The 24100-nt window shown below is 50.2% G+C and overlaps 1 long non-coding RNA gene across 2 annotated transcripts in view; it reads left to right on the top strand.

The window, feature by feature from the left end:
- The first annotated feature begins 207 nt into the window (after positions 1 to 207).
- LOC129515641 (uncharacterized) overlaps positions 208 to 24100 on the top strand; it is a 131515-nt gene continuing 107622 nt past the window's right edge. Inside the window, exons 1-3 of one of the 2 annotated variants that reach the window (XR_008665617.1) lie at positions 208 to 531; positions 9244 to 9453; positions 19429 to 19681. This is a non-coding gene — a long non-coding RNA (uncharacterized LOC129515641). Of the gene's footprint in view, positions 532 to 9243; positions 9454 to 19428; positions 19682 to 24100 lie in introns of those variants that run through there. The other variant, XR_008665616.1, reaches the window with a different exon arrangement.

Genomic DNA, 24100 nt, shown 5'->3' with positions numbered 1-24100 from the left:
GAGTCCAGAGCAGGCAAGACAAGCGCTCTGGGGCGGGTGGGTTTCAAGAGGGGTCCTGTTGTGCAGGCCCAGAGAATAACCCGAAGGGTGTCGTTGATGGCAGGCACGGTAACACCCAGGTAACAAGGGGAGGGGACAGTCCCTCCAGAGAGGCAGGAGGCTTACAGTGAGAGTGAGGCTCTGGAAACCTGAACGTCCGGACAGGCAAGTGATGTCGGGATGGTGGTGATTCATCATGGAACTCCAGGACCTGGGCAAGAGGGGGCATGGAGTTTCAGAGAAGGGGACTCTCTGTCCCAGAGCAAGTGAAGGCTGTGGCATCAGAAGAGGGAGGCCATGCCAGAAGCATTCAGAAAGAAGGACATGATGTGAAGCTCCAGGTCTGGGCTGGGAACAGCTGCCTCAGGAAAGGAGGGCTGACTTCAGAACCCAGAGTCTGGGCCTTAATCCCTGGATTTGCTGCCTTTGCTCCTTGTGTGATCACAGCAGACTCAGTTAACCTCTCTGACCTTTGGTTTCGTATCTTAAAAGGTGGGTGATGATAACTATCTTGCATGAGGGTTTGCGGGTGATCAAATCGCATAATATTTGCTCACATGGAGATTTACAAATAAGAGGGGCTCACCAGGTGTCCTGTGTGTCTGGTAGCTGCTCTTGCCTTGGATGGAGATAGATCTTGGAGTGGGTCTGAGAGGGGAAGGGGAATGAGTGGGGGGGACAGGTCAGAGGCAGGAGGGCTACAGAGGAAAGGGCTGAGAAGGCTCCACCTTGGGATGCCTCCTGCTCACCCTGGTGCCAGCTGGACCCCCACACTGGTTTGTCAGGTTAGCCAGTGGCTTTCCAGGACCGTCTGGGTGCTGACCCCTGGATCAGGTAACTGGGGGCTACGCAGTGAGGCTACTAAGTAGCTACCTGGGATTCCAAATTGAAAATCAAACCCATGGCCAGGGAGCAGGCATTCTCTGCAAGCACCAAAAGGTCCACAAGCTTACACTCACATTCCCTTCCCCACCTGACCCCTTCTGGCATGTTCTCTCCTGTGTTTCTCTGAGGGTCTGCAGGCACCCTCCATCTCCTCATCTGTAAAACGAGCAGACCTGGATAACAGGATGACTAAGCCTAATTATATACCTTCCCTGGTCTTAAAGATCAAACATTTTATTTTTCTATTACTCTGGAAACTTAGGAGAGTCACCTACAAGTTAGATGTCTACAGGTAAGGCAGCTGGAGTATCAGAAAGGATCACAAATTGGGAATAATGATAGTAAGAGCAGTAACCTTAGATCTAGAGTGTTCTAGAATTGACGATGGTGTCCTGTGTATTATGTTTAATATTTACACATTCCCATCTTGTAGATGAGGCTCCTGAGGGTTTGCACTCACAAAGCCGGTTGGTGACAAAGCCAGGCTCCCAATCAGGGTTTTCCAACCCCAGCTCTGGTTCAATGTAACTGCATGAAGGCACTGCCCATTTCTAGGTCCCAGTCTCCCCATCTGTAAAATGGTTGGATTGCCCCTTTGGCAGTAAAATGTTATGATTTTTTGACTTCTCTGTTCCTGGGGGTGGGATGGGGGAGGCTTCTCTTGGTGCCCCAAATATATGTCTTGGTTTCTGGAGGGTTCAGAAGTCACCCTATTTCCCCTTCATTGTTAACCTTGATCACTGCTCACAAGGTCAGCATTGGAAGTAACCCCCAGAAGGTGGCCTCACGGATGCCTCTGGAACCTCTTTTCACCTCATGGGGTGTGGGGGAGATTTTCAGAACCACAACACTCTGGGTTGTTAGAGCCCTTGAGGTCATCCTGTGTCCAGAAAGGTCTTGAGTGGTGGGTGTTTAATCCAGGCCCTTGTCTTCAGGAGGATGGGCCAGATGACCTAATAAAGTCCCTAATAAAACTGCCTGGGCAGATCACCAGCCTCCTGTTTTAAAGTCTCATTGAAAAAGGAATGTCTCTGGCGGTCCCTGGGTAACACATTACAGAGTTTCACGACCCTCCTCGCCAGGAAGCTGTTCTTAATGTTTAACCTTAATCCCTCCTGCTGTAATTTAAGGCCCGTTCCTCTTGTTGAGTGCAAATGGAGAACAGCTGCTCACACTCATCGTCTGACATCAGCTATTTCTCAAGATGACCCTGTGAGACAGGCCAGGGTCATTAGACCCAATTTGGTGCTCAGCAAATATGTATTTATTCCTGCATGCGAGGCTGCGGACTGGCTTGTTGGGCATGAGGAACAGCAGCAAGTCTCTCCGGGTGTCTCTTTAGAGACCTGTCTCCTGTGTCACAGGAGGAGCCCGGAGGGTGGAGACCCGGCCTGGTTGGCTTGCTTTGTGAGCACTCCTCTACAGTGCTCCGTGGCAGAGGCCGCTGTCTGGATGGGAACAGTTTGGTGCAGGTGGCTGACACTGTAAGCTTGAGGCAAACCGTCTCAGAAGGGTCCAGATGAAACTATCTGGCTCCTCCAGGGATTTGGAGATAGCTCTGTTTCAAGAACATCGCTTTGATGGGCAAAGCTGGGAATGTTCCATGAGGGTGTGTGGATTCTCTGCCCTGCTGTGGGGGCAAGTCCAAGGGTTTCTGAGACCATGCGGAAGTTGTCCTGGCCTTGTGTCCTTCCTGGAAGGAGGCAGGGCTGAAATACAATCTAGCAATTTGCCACCCCTGTCATTGCTCAGAACAACAGCATGGACAAGAACAGGAACAACAAAACCCACAGGGCCTGCTGGGCGAAACGTGTTGTTCTCAGTTCAAATCTTATCTGGTTCTTTCTCTCTCCCTGGCCTCTGTATGTTTGGAGAAACACAGGTAACATGTTTGGAAGAACAGGTGAGCAAGTGTGAGGGAATTTTGAGGCCCCAGCCAGCACCTCCACCCCTTCCTGGTTGAACCTCACACTGGCTCTTTGCATCTCTGAGCAGTTTGCTTGTGGTTGTAGAGGCCTCGGATCACATACTGGCTACATCCTTCTCCTTGGGGGGGGTGGGGGGATAGGGGTGGGGTGGGGTGGCTCATGCTCGAGGCTCTGCTCTGTGACAGGACTTTGAGGCCCAACCTATCCCCGGGCACCCCCTCCTGGGCTCTCCTTCTTTGGGAGGCTGCCTTCCCCTCGGTGCTGCCTGATGTTTATCAGAGGCCTGGATCAAAGCTGCCCAGGTCATAAATCTCTCTCTGTGGCTGTCAGGCCCCAGGGCAGCTGAAGAGGGTTGACAGCCCTTTGGGCCTCAAAGGAAAAAATTTGCTTTACTCCACCCACCCCCAGGTTTGCCAAGAAGCTGTCCTCTCAGGAGCCACTGCCGGCAGTTCAGTTCCTGGGAGAGGCTCCTGGAGGCCAAGAAGGGCTGGTCTGTGGTGGAGGAGAAAGGGCAGAGCAGAGGACAGAGAGGCAGGGGAAGGGGGACGGAGGGAGGCCCTGTGCATGTGTGTGTGCTGTGGGGAGCACAGTGTGCCATCACCTGTGCGTGCGTGAAATGCCTTATGGGTTCCTTTGTAAGCAGATGGATGGGGGAGGGAGACAGAACCAAAAGCCCCCTACAAGCTTTTGGACCCAAACCTCTCATTTTAAAGAAGAAACTGAGGCCCAGAAGGATGATGGGCTTGCTCGCAGAGCCACAACCAAGGCTCACTGGAAGCCAGTGCTTGTGGGTTTTCACACATCAGAGATCATGTGACTCAAGAAATTCAAGGCTGGTGCAGAAGACAGATGAAGCCGTAGGGTCTCAGAAATAGCTGAATGGCAAGGGGCTAGAGCAACAGCAAGTGTGCCTCTCCCTGGACAGCCTTTCTCATCCTGGGCATGACAGCCTCTAGGAGTTTCTTGTACTGATACTCAGGAGGCTTGGAAGCGTCTCTATTTGCCTCTGGACATGTGGAGAATTTGGAGCTAATTATTTTAGCTCTTCAGGAAAGATTAGAAGGACTGCTTGGGCCAACCATCACCATTCTCTCTCTTCTTTAGGGCTTGCCCAAGACTCAAAAGTGCTGGTGAAGAAAGGGGTTATAGAAGTAACTTAGCTTAAGACTTTCATTTATTCATGTGGAAAATGAGGCCCAGAGAAAGGAAGGCCCTGGTCGAGGGTGAGGCTCTAGGAACCCAAGCCTGAGCGGCTTCGCAGAACAAGTGCACGCAATAAGCCTCAGGGTCGATAAACTACATCTGTGCTTATATAAGACACATAAACATATATGGCCACGATTTCAGAAAAATGTCCTGCAGATAAAAGTAGCTTTAAATCCCCTATAAAATGTTAAAATACAGTACTTAACTCCTAGCTGCTCAGCAGGTCCTCAAATGTGGCAGTGGCACATCAACAGTCCAGGATCTACTTGTGGAAAGAGGATACAGAAGAGCAAAAGAAGTGAAGAATGGGATTTGGAGTCACAAAGACTTGGGGGCCAGGCCAGGCAGGGCTCTTGCTAACTGTTGACTTTGGCCAAATTAGCTCAAAGTTTCTCATTTGTACTTACCTCATAGGTAGTCATAGTAATGAAATGATGTCAGTTTTTACAGCAGCTCTGAGCTCATAGTATGTGCTCCCAAAAAATGCCCACTTTTATTTTTCTATTAAATTAATTAATCAACTAATTTGTTTATTAGAGAGGGAGAGAGAGGGTGGGGAGGAGCAGAGGGAGAGAGAGAATCTTTTTTTTTTTAAGATTTTATTTATTTATTCATGAGACACACACACACACACACACACACACACACACACACACACAGAGGCAAAGACACAGGTAGAAGGAGAAGCAGGCTCCACGCATGGAGCCTGACATGGGACTCGATCCTGGGTCTCCAGGATCAGGCCCTGGGCTGAAGGCAGCACTAAACCACTGAGCCACCCGGGCTGTCCCAGAGAGAGAGAATCTTAAGCAGGCTCCACCCTCAGACCTGAGCCCACTTCAGGGCTCCATCTCACAATCCCAAGATCATGACCTGAGCTAAAATCAAGAGTCAGGTGCTCAACTGACTGAGCCACCCATGCGCCTCTAAATGTTCATCTTTAGAGGCACCTTGGGGTCTTGATCTAAGTCACATTGTAAAGGATCTCACTCTGGATTCTCCCCCCTTGTATAAGATATGGACACAGTAGGTCTGTTGAAATCTAGGGAAAAATTACCTACAAGGTGGATGACATGAGAAAGCTGGGTTCAATCAGTTCAGAAGATTCATCCCAGTTTCAGATGTTGCTGGTGGATTGGTGGCTTTTAGGGTCTTTGTCCCAATCTGGGGGGGCTCATCCCTACACTGAAGTTTAGGGCTCTGTTATGGGCTAGATTATGCCCCCCTCCAATTTATCCATCCAAGTCCTAACCCCCAGTGCCTCAGGAGACTGTATTTGGAGATAGTATCTTTAATGATACTAAAGCTAAAAGGAGGTCACCAGGGTGGGCCCTAACCCAGTTTGATTGGTGTCCTTATAGGAAGAGGAAATTTGGGCACAGACAGGCACCCAGGGAAGACCCTGTGAAGACACAGGGAAAAGACGGCCATCGATAAACCAAGCTCAGAGTCTCAGAAGAAACAACCCTGCTGGCCCTTTGATCCTGGAGGTCTGGACTCCGGAAGTCAATACGCTTCAGTTGTTCAAGCCTCTCTGCCTGTGTATGTGGTTCGGGCAGCCAGAGCCCACTATGAGTAACTCGGGTTGCGCGGTCTTCCTCCTGAGACCTGGAGTAGCCCCCCTGGCTGCCCTTGTGCAGCTCCCAGATTCCGGCCTGGCAGAGGGGAGGGGACCATGGGCCAGTGGTCCTCAGCCCTTCGTGTGTTTGAAAATCTCTTCTAGGGAAGCCTGTTAAAGACTGGGTGACGGGCACTGAGGGGGCACTTGACGGGATGAGCCCTGGGTGTTATGCTATATGTTGGCAAATCGAACTCCAATTAAAAAAATATACAAAAAAAAAAAAAAAAAAGGAAAGCTATGGAAAAATGCAAAAAAAAAAAGATGCTGATTCCCTGACCAGACTCCCCACGTGGAGGCTTATCCAGTTACATCCGGGGAAGTGTGTGTGGGGGGCATTTCCCTGGTGACTCTGAGGACAGGGGCCACCCCCTTGAGGGGCGCTGCCTTAGCCCTTAGGCCCACCCAGGGCTTCTGTCTTGGGGGTTGCTACCAGGAGGAAGCTGGGGGACGCGACTCCCCAGTCTGAGGAGGCTCGAAGGTTGGCGGGGCTGGAAGCTCCCGGATCTGCCTGGACGTGAGACGCTGCTCTCCCCGCCTGCGCTCCCCGCAGGCCCGTCCTGCTGGCAGCTGGAGGCCTGGCAGCCCGTCTGCCGTTCAAGCCTGTGGCGGGGTGAGTGGGGACGGGCCTGGGCCCCAGGCTGCGGCGGAGCAGGAGTAAGGAGCGAGCGTCCTGGGCGAGCGTCCTGGGCTCGCTGCGGGGATGGGCGTGGGGGAGCCCTGAACTCCTCGGCATCTTGCTCCTGTCAGCTTCCAGCATGACATATGCACAAAGGTACCTTTTATAGGTGGGAAATTATAGGTGCTGCCACTTCAAAGGCCTTGGCAACCAGAGCTCCTCTTTGATAGATGACAGTATTATTAATGGTGATTTATTGCTGGGGCCATTTTGACAACAGAAATAACCAGTTTCCCCACCTTCTCGGCCCCCTCCCCCCACACCTTGCTGTTGTTGCGTGTGGGGGGGGAGGGTTGTGCTGTGGGGGTTATCTCCCTGCCTAAGGAGGCTGGAGCATCTGTTTAACGCACACAGTGAGGTATCTGGCTTATTAACTTGTCATCATGTGTCATAAAGTTTAGTGAAATGCTGGCAGATTGTAATCCTAAACACGGCAATTACCCTATTATTAAAACGGCTTTCTTTCTTTCTTTCTCTTTTCTCTCTCTTTATTTTTCTTTCTCTCCCCCCCACCCCCGCCCCATTCTTTTTCCTGGTCGGGTCTGTTCTTACCTCGGTCTCACTTGCTTGATTAGTCACGGGCAGGAGCCTCCTGCGTGGCAATCGTGCCCGAGTAAAGCTGGCCTTGGCTAGGCCGAGCTCAGGGGAGAGCAGACAGGGGGCGAGTGGAGCACCTTGCTGCTCTTGCTGCAGCCAGCTAGCCCGGCTCATGGGCCTGATGAACTGATCCAGGCCAGGCAACGCAAAGCAGGAGCTGGGGTGGGGGTGGTTTCTGGCTCCCCAGGCCTGAGTGGAGTGAGCAAAGAGAAGACAAACTTGCCGGCCTACCAGAGCTTCCACTGCCTTTAGAGCTTGCCTGGGTCTCTCTGCAGAGTTGACCTCCCTTGGCCTTTTATGAGCTCACTTTTGGATCTGGAACTAGAGGTGAAGAACAGAAAAGGCAGGAAGCAGTGGGATGGTGGATGGTGGGAGGGGGAGCAGAGCAGAAGGGGAGGAATAGGTCATCTGAGTTCTGGCTGACCCCTTACTGGCTGGGTTTCTACATTCATAGAATGGAGTGATGATTCTCGCCCTGTCCACTTCATGCGGTTCTGGGGAGGATCATATTAGATAACGGGCCCGAGAGAAGATGGTTGATAGTAAATCATTCCGCATGTTTGAGGAGATTGTCATTTCATATGGGCCATGGCAGGGTCTGAATTCACGGCTGAAGGAGCCTCAACTCCTGTTACTGCAAAGGGTTGTAAGTATGTTGAGATTCAGTCTCCTGTTCCGCGTTGTCCTTCTCAAGGTCATGATGACCTTCATTTCTAAATCTACCTGGAAGGCATTGTTCGACTTTTTGATCTGAACAATGGGAAATCTTCATGCATGTTCATGACACACAGTTGTTATACGTACGCTGCTATGTTAAGGATACAGAACGGGATAGGCTGGAGGCAAACTTGAAATAATGAAATCGCAATTTGCCAAATCCTTAAAGGACTTTAGAGATTGGCCAGTTTAATTATACCATTTTATAGATTTGTAAATCGAGGCTCTAAGAGGTAGAGCAACATTCCAAAGTCACTGGGTGAACAATAGGCAGAGCTGGGAGTAGGATTCTTGTTTCTGACTCTGTTCTAGTGCTTTCTCCACTGGGAGAAGCACCTCGACAGCTTTGACTCTGGTTGCTCTTTCTCTTCCTTTGTAAGGAGACTTCACCTCTCCCCTCATCAATTACCTTTCAGGAAAGGGTCTGCTAGCAGTCATTTACATGCTAGTGTGAATTGAAGGCAATATTTAGTTCTCTCAGATGTATTTGCTTTTGTAACCTCATCCCTGGTCACATTGAGCTGGCTTTGTTCCCTGTCAATAAAGTTTCTGGCACAGAAGAGAAGAGAGGTAATGCATTTTTGAGGCAAGGACTCATGATTCTCATCCCCTGAAATTACACCAGTTGCCTACTCTGCAGGGCAGCAAGGGCTGGGCACTGCTTCCTGAACTGCACTGCTCTGGACCAAGATCTATGTGTTCATATTTCAGAGTGTGTTTTTCAGGACCTGTCAGGGAGTAGGGTTGCATAGATGAATGGAGTCAGGCAGGTTTAAAAATGGAAAACCAGCAGACAGATTTAAAAATGGGAAGAAGCCAGACAGAGTGAATGTGGTCCCTAAACACAACACCTGCCCCTTCTGTTTGTTTTCTGCTTTCTTTTCCATGGTTGGGAGACTACCAGCAAGCAGGCTGGTGTCAAGAACTCTAAGTTCCAAGTTTCAGGTGCAAGGAGAGTTTCTGAGCCCCTACTCTGTGCCAGACACTGGTCTGTGTGCAGGGTGGTGAGGAAAAGAGACCCCCTTTAAGCCTGCAGAGCTCAGATTTAGAGTCAGGGCCAGAGGTAAGGGAGAGGGAGACTTTCCCTGTGGCAGATATGCTGGGCCTCCCCACTTTTGCCCATGAGGTGAACAATAGTGCTCTCTCTGTAGGTCACCCTGAACCTCTAGTAGAACGAGATGAGATTTAACACTGGTAAATGATTGATGGGCTCTTTGCTGGTTGGGCCAAGGGGGCAGAGAGGGTTTGGAGATGATCCCGGGTACTGAGCTCGAGGAGAGAGAATGAGAGCAAGAGAAAGCAGAGACAGGCTAGGACCTGAAGGGGAATAGAATGACTCTGGTTTTAGGCGTGTAGATTGCAGTGAGATGAATCAGCTACATGCGAATGTCCTGCTGGCCTTAGAGAAAGGTCCTGGAGCCTGGGGTTGGGACGGAGATGGACATGCAGGGCCACAGCCTGGAGATGACAGGTGGTGCCTGAAGCCATGAGAAGAGAGGTTATCTCCGTGGGGAGGAGAGGTGGGCAGCTACTGGGGAGCTGGGAGGATGAGTGGCCTTGGTCTCTTCCCTCAGGTCCACGCTGGGTGGTCATTGGAGAGTTCGCCGCTGCTGACCAGCTGGCCGTCAGTCCTGGAGCACCGAGAGGAGTGGAGGATGCACAAGGACTGTAGTGGAGACGCTGCTGTCCCCCTCCCCTGAGCCCACTGGGACCTCTGGCTTTGCTGGCTGCGTGTGGTCCTGCCACACACTGACTGGCTCCCACTCCCATGGGGCTATGCCAAGGTGAGGTCTACCTTTGCCCCCCGAATTCAGAGGGAGGGGAAGGCCTGTGGTCCCCCACCTTTACAGGCAAGTTCAGATGGCCTGAGCTAATAGATGTCACTAACAAATTATGTGATCTTGGCAGCTCATTTCACCTCATTGTGACTCACGTGAAGGATGCGGGTATCACACATAACCTTGTCGGGTGGTTGGGAACCTGCTCACTGGTCAGGTGCTTGGGTAGTAAGGGCTAATCGGATAATGGATGGCAGGCGTTTTGTAAACCTTAGGGTGATAGGAGCAAGTCAGTTCCCACGATGAGGACTCCTACTCCGTTATCGGGCTCACTTTCCAAGTTCTTTTAGAAGCTCTTTTAGAGTAGCCCCCTTCTCTGAGGAAGCTCCAGGGGCAAATGCTCCTGACCTCTGCCTGGAAGGACCAGATCCCCGGGTCATAGGGCCAGGTGGGCCTCTTTTGTCTAAGGATCAAGGGGGTGAAGAAGAGTCCCCTGCTTCGGTGTGGTCTGCCAAAAGCCACGCCACACTCCCCTCCACTTGAGGAGGTTGCTAGGTCCTTGCTCTGCATGCAAGCTCTGTGCCTGGCCCAAGGGTCAGCCCAGCCCCGTGTAGCAGGGCCACAACAGATGTCAAACCTGAAAGGCAGCTCTCTGGCTCTGCTGGTTCCAGTTCTGACAGGCATCTCCAGAGGCTGGTGATAAGGATGATGGGCAGGTTGAGCGCCTTTCCTCCTTGTACTGGTAACTGCTGTGCGATAGCAGCTCTGTAATTGCTCAATAAAACTCCCCCCACCGCCCAGGATAGATTTATGGCCAAAATGCCTTATCTGAACTGAGCATATTTCATCTGAGTGTACCTGGGTGTGTGTGGGATGGGGAGGGAGAACAGACTGTCTGGAGACAGTTTCCGGGGGTGCTCAGGAAATTCCTGCCCCCTCCCTTCCCCGAAGTGTTGTCTGAAAGCTCTTTCTAGATCTGTCAGGACTTACATGTCGTGGATCTTCTCCTGAACCTAGCACTATGTAGACACCCCAGGGATGGGAGTGATGAGGAAGACTGTGGCCTGGACAAGTTTAATTTAGTTTAGTTCAGCAAATATGTAAATAGTGCCCATTCTTGCCGAGGGCTAGGAAAGCTATTATTGTTATTTAGCAGGGGGGAAGGAGGGAAAGGCCTTGAGAAGGTGAAGAGAGATGACAGGAGCTTTTTTTTTTTTTTTTTAAAGATTTTATTTATTTATTCTTTTTTTTTAATTTTTATTTATTTATGATAGTCACAGAGAGAGAGAGAGAGAGAGAGAGAGAGAGTTGCAAAGACATAGGCAGAGGGAGAAGCAGGCTCCATGCACCGGGAGCCCGATGTGGGATTCGATCCTGGGTCTCCAGGATCGCGCCCCGGGCCAAAGGCAGGCGCCAAACCGCTGAGCCACCCAGGGATCCCTTATTTATTTATTCTTGAGAGATGAGAGAGAGAGAGAGTCAGAGACATGGCAGAGGGAGAAGCAGGTTCCCTGTGGGGAGCCTGATGTGGGACTCGATCCCAGGACCCCGGGATCATGACCTGAGCCCATGGCAGATGCTCAACCACTGAGCCACCCAGGTGACAAGGACCTTTTCTCTAGCTGCTTGAGGTGCTTGACACACCAACATTGGCTGGTGGGAGTGGGGTGGGGGCAGGAGGGGTGGGGACAGCCATGGCTGAGGGTCCAGACTAGAGCAGCAGGAGCCGGGTGCACCTGGCACAATCCTTGCTCTGTCACTTACTCCCTGGGGGTTCCCGGCTTGGATTCTTGGAAGGTGAATGATCTGGTGTGTGAGGCCAGTGCCGTGCTGGGTCAGTAGCTCAGTAGGACAGTATCGCACATGTGGCGATGATGATGGGGAGCTGGAACCTACAGACGGAGCCAGCCTGGAGGTGACCAACAGCCACCTGTCATTAACTTGGGCTCCATGTATGCTGGTTATCCTGTTTTTTTTTACAATTTTTAAAAATTTAAAAATATTTAATAGGTGATATACATCTAAGTGGCTTAAAAATTAAAAGGTATAAAGAAATATGCATGGAAAAGGAAAAGAAAAATTACTGCCTGCCCTGGCCTCTGAGTACTCTGTTCCTTTGTCTCAGAGTCTGGGGTACTGTGTACAAGGATGATGATGATGACAGTGAGAAAAATCACTAATCCTCACTTAGACTCACCAGGTGCCCAGCATGGTTTTAAGTGTCCACACTAATTCATTTAATTCATATACATATGGATTAATTCCTGTTCCTATATATAACATATTAATTTATTTAATCCCCAAACAACAGCTCCTAAAGTAGGTACCGTTATCATTCCCACTTCTCAGAGCATATAACATATGATTAAACACCTTTACTCTGTATTTTCCATTTGAAACATTTATTTACATCCTCCTAATCTCAATGGATAAGAAAAGACCCCTAGAACAGTGATAATGAGGGAGAACATGGGCCACCGTGATCTGGGAAGATGTCACTAAGAACGGGCTGGGAAGGATGGGGAAGGATGATGAAGAATGTGGCTTGTACTGTCTAGCATCTACAGGATACTCCACTAAGAGTCTCACATATCTCACTCCAGCTCCCCCCCAACCCAGCAGTATGAGGTAGGTGTTATTACTTTCATTCTCATGGAGGAGAATAGCAGAACCCTTAATGGCTAAGGGACTGGCCCCAAATCTCACAATAAGTCCCAAGCTGGCACTTTACCATGTCAGGGTTCCTGACTCTTAGTCTAGCACTTTAGTCATTACAAAATGGGATGAAAGGACAAGCATGAGCAGATGTGAATGATGGAGAACAAGGAGACAGTATGGAAACCAGACTGCTGAGCAGAAGTTCATGGACAGGGAGAGTGGGAGAAAGATTGAGATGGGGCAGGTGGGCCCCATGGGACTTCTCTTTAGCTTTAACTTTCTTGAGAGAGAAGGTCAAAGTAGGGATGCTCTGGTCTTTTGTCCTTTTTTCTGCGGGGGGAGGGAGGCGGATCTCCAAATTAAGACCCAATAGGGACCCAAGCAGAAGTGGGAATAGATCTTCTATGTACTCTTCTCAGATGGCCTTGAAAGATTTTGGACTTCTTTTAGGGAGCAGAGAAGTGGTCCTCCTTTGTAAAGGGTACAGATGAAGGGACACCCTGGGGTAGCATTAGAAAGCAGCCTCGTTAGATTTGGCAAGCCAACCCCAGAGACAAATGGGTGGTCCAAGATGTATGCATAGTGATTTCACAGCAAAGTCTTCATTTCTGCAGATATTCATTAAAATCTGTGACATGTCCCTCCTTTCTTTGGAAAGAAAAAAAAACATTTCCTGAGACTTGGAGATATAACAGTGAGTAATTCAGATCATACAATTGAATATATCTTATCAGAAAGTGTTGTAATGAGGACTGTTGGTGAGAATGCAAATTGGAGCAGCCACTCTGGAAGACAGTATGGAGGCTCCTTAAAAAGTGAAAAATAGAGCTACCCTATGATCCAGCGATTGCACTGCTAGGTATTTATCCAAAGGACGCAAACACAGTGATTCAAAGGGCCATCTGCACCCCAGTGTTTATAGCAGTAATGTCCAAAATAGCCAAACTATGGAAAGAACATAGATGCCCATCAACAGAGGAATGCATAAAGATGTGGTGTACACACACACACACACGCACGCATGCACACACACACACACCATGGAATATTACCCGGTCATCAAAAAGAATGAGATCTTGCCATTTGCAAAGACATGGATGGAACTACAGGGTATTATGTTAAGTGAAATAAGTCAGTCAGAGAAAGATAAATACCATATGATTTCACACATATGTGGAATTTAAGAAACAAAACAGATGGACATAGGGAAAGGGAAGGAAAAATAAAATAAGATGAAACAGAGAGGGAGTCAAACCATATGAGACTCTTAACTCTAGGAAACAAACTGAAGATTTCTGGGGGGTGGGGAAATGGGTTCACTGGGTGATGGGCATGAGGGAGGGCATATGATGTGATGAGCCCTGGGTGTTATACATAACTGATGAATCACTAAATTCTAATCCTGGATTTAATAATACACTATATATTAACTAAATTGAATTTAAATAAAAACTTTAAGAAAAAGAAAAAAAGTGCTGTGATGAGGAATGGACAGTGCTGTGTGTGCACACTGGCAAGTCCAGTGTAGGCTGGATATGCTGCCATATGCCTTCAGAGGAGGCCGCATTTAAGCAGAGACCTCAGAGGGAATTAGAGGATGTTGGTCAGGAGAATCCTGAAAGAATCCTATAAACAGAGAGAGCCTAGGGTGAGAAGGACTACATTTCAGGAATTGGAAGAGGGTTCTCATGGCTGGAGATAGATTGCAAGAGTAGGGGCACAGTGCCGGTAGGTACAGGTAGGTGCTCAGTAATTGTCTGTTGAATGGATTAATGAGATGTGGCTGGAGAGGTGGGTATCAACTTGTGCAAGGCCTTGAAGGCCACGGTAAGGTTTTTGATTTTGTCTGAAGGGCAATATGGGAAGCCAAGTCTATATCCCCGCAGGATTTCCTCTATCTGTATTGGTGACTCCACTGCAGCCATGCAGTGCCGGTGGGGCCGGGCACTTGGGTTCTCTGGTTTAGGGTTTGGACAGGTGTGTATGCAAGGACCTTGGATAAAGCCAAGATGTGCCAGTTAAGCATGTTGGATTAGCCAGTGAAGCGTGTTGGCAAGAGAGGGTGAAGCGGTGGCCATTGGATCTGGCCTGGAAAGGGAAGAAAGTGAAGATGGAAGCGGCTCACACGAGAAAGCAGAGTGGTTGTGATTACAGACTGATGAGCTGGGAGTGAGGGGTGGGGTGGGGGGTGATCAATGATCCAGAGGCTTTGGGAAGGATGGGTGAGAGTGGTCAGGAGGATGGGCTGTGAATTTGTGACTTCAGGGATATTGTCTTGGAAAGGAGTGGCTAAAGAGTAGGCGTAAAGGTCACTGCAGTGGAGTCAAGGAACTGAGGGGCAGGTTGGGGGATGGGTCATCTGAGGCAGAGATGGAAGTCACTGTGGATGATGGCAGCACTTTGGGTGGAGAGACACTGGAACTGGAGCCCAAGACTCTATGGGATAGAGCACAGGGTGTGAATGCCTGCAGGACAGTGGTTGACAAGAACCAGGAGGGCAAGGTGATACAGGTGCTAGCCATGGTGGGAGGTGCAGAGATGGCACAAGGCACAGTTCGTATGCCCAGGGGGAGCAGCATGTAGTCAGGAGCAACCCATCTGCCTCACCTGGAGTCACCTGGATGGTCATTCCAGGAACTAGCCAGCCAAGTGGTTTATGAGTTAAACACTGTAACATTCCTCATGGCAACAGCTAGCCACCGTTCAGCGAAGTTCTGCTCTGTGTCTGTAATGCATGGAACAGTCTTGCAGTATCAGTAAAGGCACGGGGCAGGGGTCTGGGAGTCCTACTGAGTTGGGTTTGAATTCTCCAAACTGCCACTTACAGGCTGTGTGACCCTGGGCAAGCTCTTCACCCCTCATCTGTAAGACAGGGCAAACATTCTCTCCCCAGAGTTGTGATGAGGATTAAGTGAGCTTATTTCTATAAAGCTCTGGACACAGCCATGTGTGCCTAGGTGCTGACCGTGGTTCATATCATATACTTGAAGAATCTAAAGTTCAGAGAGGTTAAGTGATTTGCCCAAGGTCGCACATCTAAGAAGTGACAGCTCTGATTCAAACCCAAACTCTGAAAAATGCTTTGAAGATGAAAGCGCCGTGTCATCAAGTTCTCAGAAAGACATACCACGTTCACCTGGAGTGAGAATCTGGGTTTGATCCCTGGGGGTCTGCCTCTGTCCTCATCACCCAGCTCGCGCGGGCAGCCTTTAGTTTGACACTACGACGCCCCGGAATCACACTGCCTCTCACACAGTCTCCAGGGAAACCGAAGCTCAGAGGGGGGTCACTGACTTGTCCAAGGTCACCTGCTAGTGAGTGGTGGCATTGGAGCCTGGGTCCGGGTGACCTTCCCTCCACTGCTTTTTCTGTCATATCTTACCTGGCTTCTAAAGGAATGGGGTGGGATAGGGATCCTGAAATAGTTCCAGGGTGCCTCTGAGAACATGCGTGGGGCACTCATTTATTACAGGCTTTTGACTGCCTATTAATTTTAACTTCCCAGGGCCAGAGAGTTCAGAGCAGTGCCCCTTAAAGGAGTGGGAAAGGTACTCTGGGCCCCAGAAGCCGTGGGCTCTGGTGCCAGCTCTGCTCTGTGTGAGTTGTGTGGTCCTGCACAGGGCCCCTATCTTGATTTCCAAATCTGTAAAATGGGAATGATAATTGCCTTGAGTATCTCAGGATCATAGCGAGACTCAAATTAGATGATGTAAGAAAAATGCTTTGAAGATGAAAGTGCCCTGTCGTCAAGTTCTCAGAAAGATGTACCACGTTCACCTGGAGTGAGAATCTGGGTTTGATCCTAGGGGGTCTGCCTCCCTCCTCATCATGCCCCACGCCCGGCTTGTGCAGGCAGCAGGGGGTAGCCGAGACCCCTCTCCTCCTTGTCCTACTGGGCACCACCTCCTCCTCCAGCCCTTTGGTCCCCAGCTATGAGGTTGTGTGTTGAGGGCTCAGCCAGGTGCGGGGACAGAAGCTCTGACTCACTGGGCGAGTTGTGAGCTGTCCCCCCCCCATGCCCCTCGGCACTGGGAAGGCTTCTGCAGAAGTATGAGAGGTGCCCACATGCGCATCTGGGGAGACTAATCGGCTGGTGAGCATGGGCATGAGATCGACTCTGTCAGGATCACCTTTGTGAGCTGCTAGGCCTTTGATCCTGCCCTGCCTCTCTCTGCCCCAGCCCTCGTGAGCTGAGGGCTGGAGCTTTGTCAGGCTCTGCAGAGAGTCCAGAGCCTTCACCCTGGACTTGGGGGAGCAAAGGGAAGTGCTTGCCTGGTCCTTGGGGCCGGGAACACATTTACTTTCTGGTACCCCTTATGGCTACCCTGCTGCCTTTGGAAGAGTCTGTCCCAGGTTCTCTGGAAGCAGACAGGCATCTCCACCTGGTCAGGGTGTGTGGATATTATTCTCTTTTCTGTTTAGGTTTGTCTTTTCTGGTACAGACTGTTGGGGCTTTCCCGAAAGCCCCTGCTCTTTCCCTGTCTTCTGTTGTTTAATCCAGGATGAGGAACTGACCACTGAAGACAGCCATGGGGATGGAAGGGAGTAGATGGAGGAAGGAAGCTGAAATCATTTGAGCACCTACTAGGTGCCAGTTCCAGGCAAAATGTCATTAGTTCCAGTAAAATCATGAGGGAGAATCATTGTCTTAGAATCTGAAAGCATTCAGGCTGGGAGGGAAGCTAGAAACCATGTGGTCTACTCTCCATCTCTTACTGATAAGGAAGGACATGCCCAGAGTCCCCGAGCTTTGAAATAGTTTTTCTTTCTAGGAAAGCAATTGTCCTATTAATAATCATCTTTTATAAACTAAAGTGTTTTATGATATACCTGCCTCACTTGGGATGACTCTCTGCATGGCCTCATGGACCATCAGAGGCCCCTTTTCTGCTTCCTCATTTCACACCATCCTGTGGGGACCTGCCTTGCACCCATCTTCCCAGCTCCCTCGTGTTGCATCTCCTGCCCCAAATCCTGGGACTTGTCATGGCCAGTTTTCATCCTTGATGCCTCTTGGGACCTCATCCCTCTCAGCCCTCAAGGGGCTACTAGCATAAGTGGTTATCCAATCCCTGCTGTGGTGCCAACAGGAGAGGTTTGGGGAAGCCTTCCAGGTAAGGGGGGTTTATTATGGGATGAACTGTGTCCCCCACCCAATTCATAGGTTGAAATCCTAACCCTTGGTACCTCAAAATATGACTGTTTGGAGTTAGGGTTTTGAATGAGGTCATTAAAATGGGTCTTTAGGGCAGCCTGGGTGGCTCAGTGGTTTAGCGCCGCCTTCAGCCCAGGGCATGATCCTGGAGACCTGGGATCAAGTCCCACGTCAGGCTCCCTGCATGGAGCCTGCTTCTCCCTCTGCCTGTGTCTCTGCCTCTCTCTCTCTCTCTGTCTGTCTCTCATGAACAAATAAATAAAATCTTTAAAAAAATAAAATAAAATGAGTCTTTAAGGGGGAGGGGCTGAATCCAATATGACTGGTATCCTTAAAGAAGTGGAAATTGCATCACAGAAGGACACACATGTGATGCAGAAGGACTTCACATGTGACTCCCCATGTGAAGACACGGGGAGACGATGAAGCCAAGGACAGAGGCCTCAGAAGAAACAACCTTGCCAGCATTTTGATCTTGGACTTGTAGCCTCCAGACCGGTGAGACAATACCCTCCCATTGTATCAGCACCCAGTCTACGGTGGTTGTTATGGCAGCCCTAGCCAACAAATATACCCAGGCCCTTCCCCGGTCACTTGGCCCAGGCTCAGGAGTGGCTCGAGGCAGGAAGTTCTGAGGTCAGGTAGGGGCTGAGAAGCTTCCGGGCAGACCCCAAGGGAATGGTTTGTGGGTAACAGGAGGTCTAGTATGGCTTCTCGAATCCCTGCCACAAGAGCCTGGGCCCTCCAATGTGTGGGGGGGACCTGGTATGCATGAGGTGGACTTAGAGCCAGGAATCCTGGGCTCTGGGGATGCCCAGTCCTTCCCGTTCTGGGGTCTTATGCAAATTCCTGGGTCTCAGTTTCCTCATCTGTGGCGTGGAGAGGATGATGCCAATTTACTTCACATGCTATGGGGCAGATTACGTGAGAAAATGTGTAGTGCTTTGTCTGAGTTGGTGGTGGCGATGAAGGTAATGTGTCTCTCTCCCCTCTGGGGATATTGCTGCCCATCCATCCCTGGTGTCACTCTGCTGGGGAAGAGCAACCAAGGCTTTCCTAGAAATGGTGGGGGGTCGGGGGGATGTTGTTGCTGCGCGGGACCGGCGGAGAGCCTGTGGAGGCCTGAGGCTCCTCTTGGGGGGCCATCTCTCCTCAGCGAGGAGAAAGCTTCAACCCCAGGGTATTTCAGGTGGACAATGAAGCATTCATGCAACTCGGTCCATTTCCCTGAGTCTCAATTTTTCTAAATTACAAATGCAGTCACACATTTTGTAGAAAAATTGGTAAATGATCCTACTTTCTGCCATTTCTACCATTGTCAACGCTGAATGCCTATCTCCTTCCAGCTTCCTGGTGTGTTTGCTTCTTCCTGAAAGTGAGGTCCTGTCATGCATCATGTTTTCGAACCTATTTTGTACAACAGCAACATGTCCCAGACCTCTTTTCGCGTTGATCCAGATTCATCCTCAGCATCATTTTTAGTTAGGACTTTTCCAACAGGCAGTTTGCAGCACCCCTAAATGCCCCCTGGGAAATGACTCCTTTCTGCCCAGCGTTTGTTCTCAGGCCTGTGGACCCCTGTGTCTCTGTGGAGCAGGTGGGGCTTGGAGAACACGGAAATTCGAGTCCATAGGGCAGGAGTCCACCTGTAGCCCTGCCACTTCCCTGCTGTAAACCAGGAAAAAAAGGGCCCCAAGGCAACCGCTTCTCATTTCCAGGCCCCCTCAGAGGATTAATGGCCTGGTGTAAGTGAGAGAGCTTTGTAAACTGGCAGTGATTATTAATACACACTCATGGATGAACAAAGGCTATCTTGTTGCCTTTGTAGGAGAAAAATCCAGTGTTCAGGAGTCATAAAACACCATGAATGAGTGAGTCTGGCCTGTGGGAAGGAAGAGGGCTTGAGAAAGAAAAGTCATATTTTAGTTTTGAGAAATGACTTTGAGAACCGACTTCTTGGTAAATGAAGAGATGGGGAAGCTTGATTAGGAAGTAGAGAAAAAAATGATTCACTTTCAGGAAGCCAGAAGCAAGGGTTCCCAACCAAGAGTTAATGGTGATGATGGTGATGAGGGCTGACACGCAGAACGTATGTTGTGTGTCAGATACTGGTAGGATCCTCTGAACATCCCTAGGAGGTAAATACTATCATTATTCCTGTTTCATAGATGAGGACACCGAGGCACAGAGAGATTAAGTGACTTGCTGCAGGTCACACAGCTGGTGAGGAGGGGAGCCAGCATCTGAGCTCCAGGTCCCGCGTCTCCCTAGGCCAGCATCTGAGCTCCAGGTCCCGCGTCTCCCTAGACTGAACACACCTGGGACCAGGTAGGCGGGGCTGGAGAACGAGAGCACTCCAGCCAGATGGAATTGAAGACACAAATGCTGAATCTATTCGTCGTCTCTTTGGAGACAACTTGCTGTGAGTTGTTTCATGCCTGCACAAGGAGACCAGCTGGAAGGCATTTTGGTCTGTGACAGCTTGGGAAGCAGAGGGTCAGGAAGTGAGGGAGGTGCCTGTCTTCATTATGTCTCAGGGCCCCAGGGAGGTGACCAGTGGGAGGGAGGTGTCCGCTGGCTGCTGAGTCATGACATTCTTGGCTACCAGCCTCCACCACAAGGAGCTAAGGTTGGTGAGAACATCCCCGTGGTTTAAGATGGGTTCTGGGGTGAAGGTTGGGGCCCTGCAGTGGGTGTGCCTTTGCTTGGTGTCCCTAGTGACGGACTTCCCTTCTCCTCTTCTGCCTACGCTGTCTCCCTCTGAAGCACGAAATGGCGGGACAGCCACAGGAGGTGTGGGTGGAGAGTCACCTTGCTTTGGGGGTGATGGAAGACGCCCAAAGGGGGCCTGGGGAGAAGTTGGAGAGAATTTTGCATTTCTTCCCTTGTGGTATCAACTGACAATGGAGCAGCCATTGTGTGTGTGGGGGGCATTCTGTTGCTGCTGTAAGAGCCAGTCTGAGAGGCCGACAAGTAAAGGGGGTGCTCCTGCTGAAGGTGGTCAGGGCTGCTCAGAGTGAGTGCCTGTCGAAACCGGCTGGGCCCACTGGGCAAAAGCAGGGACCTGAAACCCCCCCGGCCTCTGAGCACCCTTTGTGAGCACCTGTAACGGGACTGATGCCTCGGCGGGGAGTGGGGGGGGGGAGAGGGCGTGTTCACTGCTCCCAGGAACAGGATAGAAGGTGCTGGAAGCTGTGGGAGATACCAGCAGAGTGTCTGGGTGGTTATGAGGAGTGGATTTGCAGATATAGTCAGCAATGTGCCATGTGATGTGACAGGTACCAGGGTCACCACCACATACTCCAGTGCCCAGGCTCTGAGGGCTCAGGTGCTGTGCAGGAGCAGGCGGGAAGCAGACAGATGATCATCGGGAGCGCTTAGTGACTGCTGGAGACCCAGAGGGAGTCAGGTGGGCTCTGCATGGAAGCATCATCACAGACGGGGAATCCTGTGCCAGGAACTCTGTGCCTGCCCACTGGGATCCTTTATAGGGAACCGTCCGTTTCCCCGTATGTTTTACAGCCTATTTTTTTTTAAATCAACATGTACCACAAGCATCTTCTTCTGTCTATGTAGATCTAAATTCATCTCATCACCATTTTTAGTTGACATCCACTCTGATGGACAGTTCTTAAGATTCCTAAATGTGTGAGAAGGGAAGGGTTCGCAGGGGAATGATTTCTTGTCTGTGTGTGCACACATGCACACACACACACACACACACACACACACACACTTCTAAAACGTATATACTTTATGACTCCGTGTATATTGTTTAAAAGAATTGAGTTTGGAAATTTTCAAACATACACAAGATTAGAGAGAAAAGCAGAGTGAATCCCTCTGTAGTATTTATCTTCCAGCATCTGCAATTACCAACGTTTTACCAGTTTCGTTTCCTCCTTCTCCCCAGGGTATTATAAAAACTAGTCACGATTCCCTGCTTTTCTTCAGTGCTTTAGAAAGCATCATCTCACCCCATCCTTACAGTAGTCCTGTTATTATACATCCTTACAGCAGACTGGTTATTATTCATTTTAGAAAGAGAAAACCAAAGCTCAGAGAAGTTTAGGACGTTTTCCAAGGTCACACAGCTAGTGAGAGCAGAGCCAGACAACCCAGTCCTTCTTAGAACAAATCAAGTTCCCTCTTACTGGATCATTCCAACTGTATTTTCCAATGCAGACAGGGCAAGGGTGGGGTAGTTTGGTTGGGGGGGATCCCTGGAATTCTTATCCTACAAGGTTGCCTGGTCTAAGGCCTTCCTTTTAACCTTGTTGCTTGTCCCACCCTGCTGGTTTGAGGGGCTGGGTGGGAGGGGGGCAAATTAAGCTCTCTCAGGTTTTTCATCGGTGGCTTCCTTGGATCGTGGCTGCAGGATGTTTATAAAACTCTGAATCAATTTGAGGCACAGAGATTTTCAATCAGGGAGGCAGATTGCGCTGATAGGGTCAAAAGGCCTGTCGCCAGCGAGGATCATAGCATCTGACATATTAATTTGAGCTGTCAGAACCAATATGTGTAACAGAGGCGTGGAGGCCTAGGTCCTGTTTCTGAAAAAGAGTGGGAAAAGACAAAAAAGGGGGAGAAATACCCCCTATGTCAAACTAACATTTCACAGATTCCCGTAGAATCAATGCCGCCAGCCTGTGACCAAGTGTGCCCTCCATTCCTGGGGAGGCGGGGGGGGGGGGCGGGAAGACTGGAGCCTTCTCCACGGGGGTGCTGGATGCATCAAGGCGACGAGGGCCCTGCCACCCTGTGAGTAAACTTTACACAAACACCCACTCTGTTTCTTTCCTTGCCCCACACCATTTGAGTTCCAAAGCTCCCTTGCTGGCAGAGGAGGCCTCTCTGAGCCTCGGCAGGAAGTACGTTTGTTACTGAGAACTCTTTGATATCTAGCATGTGAACCATCTATGGCTGGAGTCGGGCTTCTGGCAGGAAATCACCATAAATTCTGCCTCTCCCCAGGATCACACACCACACACCTCCCGCCTAGGACCCCTCCCACGTCTTTCCAGTTCTCCTCATTCCCCTCAAGCCTCATGCTCCTGACCCTCATTTCCTTTCGGACTGCTTTGGATAACCCCACCATCCACTCAAGACCCTATACCGTCCCTTACTGAGATCTGGATGCTGATGTTTGTAAGTCAACCTGCACGGGCACGTGGTGTGTCAGGTCCGTGAGGGTCATGGGCATGCTGGGTTCACACCATGTTCTCAGGGACGCCATCCTGTCGGGTTCCATATGGAAAGCAGGGTAGACCCAGGAAAGGCCAGAAATGTCCATGCTTCTTATACCACGTTGTCATGAAAACATGGGAACATATAACATCGTGGCCCAGACATCGAAGCTCCATTCCTGGGAGCCCCTGGGTACCACTGAGCTGTGACGGGGTTGGTGATCTCTGTCCTGTACAGGAAGAGTTATTTCTTATCCAACAGAAACAATTCATACTTATAAAATTGGGCGCAGCAGAGATTCAGTGATCTTGACAGGTGGACGGTATCTTTGTATTAACCCATGAGCACACACGTGTGCCAACAGAAGTTGGTGTGACTTGCAAGATGCTGAGGTCCCCTGGGGAAGAGGTGAGAGGGGCTTTCAGATTTGTTTGTGCTGTTCCAAGGCTTATGCTGCCTGGGGCCAGTCCCTGTACTGCTGGGCCCTCTGGTGATGGAAAAAGAAGGGGTGGGTGGGAGGTGAGGGGTACACAGGGGAGAAGGAGAGGGCTGGGCAGCGGGGAGGGCTCCCTCCAGGACACAGGAGCTGACCCCACAGCTCCTTGGCAGCCTGGCCTCCCCTGCTCTCATTCGGCTTGCTGGATGGCCGCCTCTTCCCTCCAGCCACGCTCTGCTCCTCCCTCAACCAGTGGAGAACCATTTTTAAGTACTCAAGATTTTTCCTTCACATGACATTTTGTGCTGTGCAAAGGACACAGAGTTTTAAGGAAGAAAAGCTAAAGTCTTGCTTGAGTTTTGTATGAGAAGTAAGGAAGGCCTTGCTTGCTTTCGGGGGCCCTGATGGTTTGAATAGCAGGAGAGTGGGGGGGTAGGGATTATCGGGCCCCATCTTCTCCCGGTCCCCTCCCCAAAGCAGGGCTTGTCTGCTTGGCTGGACGGTCCGCACAGAGATGTGGCAACTGCTTCTCTGTCTTCTCATCTGAGCAGCTTCTTGGGTCTATTATGATGGATGACTTTTTAGTCACTTCCTCTCTTTGGGTGGAAAAAGATGCTGAGATTCACATGAAGAAGTGCATTTCTTCTCCAGGTCAGGATTTCCCTCACCTGCAAGGTACAAGTCAAAACAAATGATGGAGAGAAAGTGGGGTGGGAGGGAGAGGCAGGAGGGTTTGGGGTTTTAGCTAAAGGATACAGGGTTTCTTGTAAAGATGGTGAAAATGTTCTAAAATGGACTGTAGGATATATTACCTGTGAATATACCAAAATCCATTGAATTTTAAAAAGGGATGAAAGTATTAGGTATACGAATTATATCTCAATAAAGCTGTTAAAACAGAGGGAAAAAAAGACTACTCTTCACACCAGAGCCTGGCCTTGGAGGGACATGATGGAGTCCCAGCAGTGGGGGCACCTAAGAACCCATGAGGCAGTGGAGATGCCAGGAAGGCTTTCTGTCTCCTGGGCCCACAGGGAAGTTTGCAGGGAGCTGGCTTGTCCGCAGAGCACAGTAGTTACAGTCAACTCTGGGACCAGAGCCCTGGCTTCCGATGCCCCTTCTTGTGTCCTTCACTTGAAGAAGAGCTGAAACACGTGCTGGACATTGTTACCAGTCAGTCCTTACAGAGGTGGGGACGGGATGGGGTCAACAGCCTG

The sequence above is a fragment of the Nyctereutes procyonoides genome, unplaced genomic scaffold, assembly GCF_905146905.1.
Source record: "Nyctereutes procyonoides isolate TBG_1078 unplaced genomic scaffold, NYPRO_anot_genome, whole genome shotgun sequence".
Lineage (NCBI taxonomy): Eukaryota > Metazoa > Chordata > Mammalia > Carnivora > Canidae > Nyctereutes > Nyctereutes procyonoides.
This window is presented reverse-complemented; position numbering and strand designations above follow the sequence as displayed.